Genomic DNA, 4,130 nt, shown 5'->3' on the forward strand with positions numbered 1-4,130 from the left:
TCAAAGAAACTATCAATGAATTATTATTGAGTTCTTAATGCACAGTGTTTCTGTAAAGTGAATCATATGTCCATTTAAGCAACAGAAATTTGTTTTAGAAAAAATTTCCCAAGGTAAAATTTAAGAAGATTGATAACAAGTACTAAGGTATTAGCCGTTTCCCTAATTTTCCTTAAACTCTGTCTCTAATATACTGAAATTACCTGATCTCAACCATCCACAGTATAGAATGAACTCTTCATTCTATGGGCTGCCATTTTAAAACAATGAATCTAGTAATGGACCAATGTAGACTGTCTTTGCAGCAAAAGCTAGTGGGTTGGAAAAGGTGAGCAATTTTCTTGTAATCTAGTGGTTACTCTGAGGAGCTAGAAGTTTGGTGGCAATTGGTGTTATTTGCTGGCAGTTGCCAACCAACTGTGCATTGCCTTGTGGAGGAAAACAGTTCAGGATAGTGGGAGAAGGGAGTGGTTTATACATAAAGCAAACTCTTATAACTCCAGAAGATCAAAGCCTGAACCAAATAGGTGAGAATTGTTCACTTAGAGGGTCATCTAAGGAAAAGCTATCAAGGGGAGTGACAAAGCTTGCTAATTCTATTTGAGATTCAACACTAACCAAGAAAAGAAATATATATATAGAAACCAAGGGGCTTATTTCCAAACAGTTTAAGGGAATGTGTTACATTTGTCTTCCTTCTGTGGCAAATACCAGCTATGTGGCCACATTGCTGGAAGAGGTGGGGTGGACCTCTCAACATTTTGGTTTATCAGAGAGGATGACTTCCTAAGTAGATGGAGGTAATAATAATTCAGAAGGAAAGCTAGGAAACCAAGACTCTTATTACACAGTCAGGACTCAGATCCATTACAAAGAACATTCAATAAAAGAATGTGGTATGAAATTGGAAGAAAAGTAGAAGCTCTGTTTCCCTGTAGCACCTCTTTAAGTGTGCACAGAAGAGGAAGAGAGAACAAAGAAATGCCCCCACTGGAAAGTCAGTGGCATAGAGAGCACATCCATAAAGACTATATCTAATATTCAAGAGAAGAGCTCTTTCCTACAGAACCTACATACAAAAGTCCCTCAACAAATATTTGTTGAATGAATAAATGATTAGATTAATAAGGAGGAATCACTTCTAAATTCTAGAAAATCTTATATTTGGGAAAAATAAGTATTTGGAGAGTGATTGACACTGTCAGTGGATCAATAGGCCAATACTGAAGTGTGCTGTTCTCTGAAGCACGGATTCAAGAAGTAACAGCCCACAGAGACAACTGTACAATACATTTGATCCAACTGGGAATCGAAAATACCACCCGAAGAGGCTGGGGGGAATTTCTAAGGAATATTTCAAAGTATCCAGTAATACCAATAAGAATTAATAAATTTGGAAGAATACCAGTGCTTGCTTCAGCAGCACAGATACTAGAATTGGAATGATACAGAAAAGATTAGCATGGCCCCTGCATAAGTATGATATGTAAATTCATGAAGTGCTCCATATTTTAATATTTGTATAACTGAATCACTTTACTGTACACCTGAGGCAACACACGATATTATAAATCAACTATATCCCAATATAAAATAAGCATTAAATTTTTAAAAAGAAGAATACCAATACTTATAATGTCAGATCTCCATATAACAAAGCACAGAACATGAAAAATTAAGTTGCATTTGAGGTTTTTTAAGAGGGGGAAGAAATACTGGCTCATAAGTCTTTTGGATAAAACTCAAATTTTATATAATATAAAATGTGTGCATTACTGAATAGGAACAGATTTGGGAGGAAAACAGAAGGGAAAAAAAGGTGGATTGGTCCTACATGTCTAAAGTATCTTATCATATTTCTGATAAGATATAGAAGGGATAAATGATCTGACATCATAGGTGATTGACAAAAAAATTAATAAAACAAATGAGATTTTAAAATAAATATAGAACATTCAGTCACAGAAAAAAGGACTGATTAATGAAAAATTCAAAATTTAGATTAAAATTATTTTAAATAACTGAAAAAAAAATTGACCAAAGTAATGACAAAATATTGAAAGTCAATGTCATTGGACACTAAAGGGAAAGCAGGGACATTAATAGATATGATATTGGGATATACTAAATCATCGCCCCAAAATAAGTTTTCAACTATAATTGAAATAAAGAATTTTAAAAAGGAAAGGGTAAAAACTAGCCACAGACAATCTATATGGATCCACAGGGAATTTCTAGGGACAGTCTAACTTCCTGGACTAATAGGTTCCAGCTGAGGCAGCTGGTGTACATTCTTCAGGACAGAGAACAAAGGGGAAAGAGCCATGTGTTATCCTTATGCTTGTCACCTTTTTGAGCATAGAGACTCACACTCATCCCACCATATCTCTGATGACTTCACTCTGTAGGAGCCACTGCAGAGGGGCCAGGGGTAATCCTAATTCCTGTACTTGTCCTGTGGAACAGCAGGACCGTAGAGCCACGACTGCCACCAGCATGACCGTAACTGCAACACCATGGCCTCAGAAAACATCTCCGTTCTCTTAGATCAAACTAATACATACTACGGAGAAATTCATCATCAGACAAGTCAAAGCGTATTAGAGGTCAGCACAGAGCCAAAAATGTATGGCCTTAGAAACCAGTTTTCAATGCATTTCTATCACTATCCTGCTTGAATGCCTTGCTTATATCCAAGCATTCTACTTCCTTCATTGATTACTGCTCCTTTCCAAAGTTCTTACTGTTTGAATTCTCAAACATAGCCATTTGCTTGTGTATGAAATATTGTATGTTATGACCTAGCACAGGTAGAGTATCATCGTGCTTAGACCAGGAAGAAAGTGCTAATTACCTACTGTGTGGCCTCATGGCAAGTTACCTAAGTAAGGTTGTAACTAGCGAATGAAAGGTTCTGTGCGAAAGTACTTTGAAAACTAAACAGCACCATGCAGTTGTCAAACATTTAAGTCTTTGTAACTTTCCGAGTTGGCTATCTATAGATTTAAGGAATTTTTTTTTAACCTTTCACAGATGGAGTACTAAGAAACTGGTTCCTGTGGTGTGAAGAAGCTCCAAACAGGATGCATCGTATTGGATTTTTGCAGACCTGAGTCAAACTAGGTGTGGTTGTGTAGCTGCTGTGACAATGAGCTTTTGTGTCCATTTCTAAAAGGAACCTACCTGCAACACAGGTTGCCCTCCTGCAAAAATACCTCTCCACTGAAAGTTGGCACAAGCTGTTGAAAATGACTCTATGTCATGAAAAGCATACGGAGCATAAGCTTACCTAATTAATAATTTTCAGGGTGTTTTCCTTTTCCTCTGCAGCTGCTGAACAGAGTGGTTCTGATTAAGCCATACACATCGTGAGAAATGCCACTTCACAAGGGTGCTACATTCTGTATTTCCCCCCAACTTTGATCCCTGCTCATTGGTCCCTTTGATCTCTGAACAGGATGTACAAGGTTCACTAATCAATGCTTTCCCTCATTTTTGCTCCTTAGTCTGTTAAGTGTTTATATTTAAATCATTGACTAGAACAGGTGAATATGTATGACCTGTGTCTTTTTCCATTTGGTGTTTGTCTTCAAAAGACAGAAGGAAAAGAAAAGCTTTACAATTTTCAACCAAGTTTTCATTAAAGGCAGAATTAAGAAGGATTGCAGATATGGCACTCATTTCTTCCTCTTTGAAAATTTGGATCAGTTTCTAGGGAGCATGAGAAGATGGTGGAATGGAAGGATGAGACCCATTGTTAAACTGTGCCCTTTTGTACGCTAGAACACAAGTCTCTGTTGTCTCAGATAGCAATGGAGAGACATGTGTATGCCATGGGCTTGGTGATGAAGCTGTGCCATGTGCCGCCTTTTCTAAAGACTCCTCTCTCGAGAGTCAGTGTGCTTAAATGGATAAGAAACTTACCACTGAGAAGAGAACTAAATATTGTCAATAGAAGAGCACCGAAGGAAAAGTGCCATTGGAGTTTAGAAATGGGAGAGCCCTTGAGAGCCGGGTAACCAGAAGAGACCTCTCACAGGAAACAGGTTTTGTTTGATCAGATTCATTACAGAGACTAGGAGCTGTGTGCAGAGTTGGAGAGATGGGAACGTATAAGGGCCAGGTCCCAG

General features: G+C 37.7%; 1 non-coding gene across 1 annotated transcript; it reads left to right on the forward strand.

Annotated features, from left to right (window-relative positions):
- Positions 1 to 1,407: 1,407 nt before the first annotated feature.
- LOC139180041 (U6 spliceosomal RNA) lies at positions 1,408 to 1,514 on the forward strand. The gene has a single exon (XR_011564389.1). It is a non-coding gene; the product is annotated as a U6 spliceosomal RNA (small nuclear RNA).
- Positions 1,515 to 4,130: the final 2,616 nt, after the last annotated feature.

This window comes from Bos indicus, chromosome 26 (assembly GCF_029378745.1).
Source record: "Bos indicus isolate NIAB-ARS_2022 breed Sahiwal x Tharparkar chromosome 26, NIAB-ARS_B.indTharparkar_mat_pri_1.0, whole genome shotgun sequence".
Taxonomy (NCBI): Eukaryota; Metazoa; Chordata; class Mammalia; order Artiodactyla; family Bovidae; genus Bos; species Bos indicus.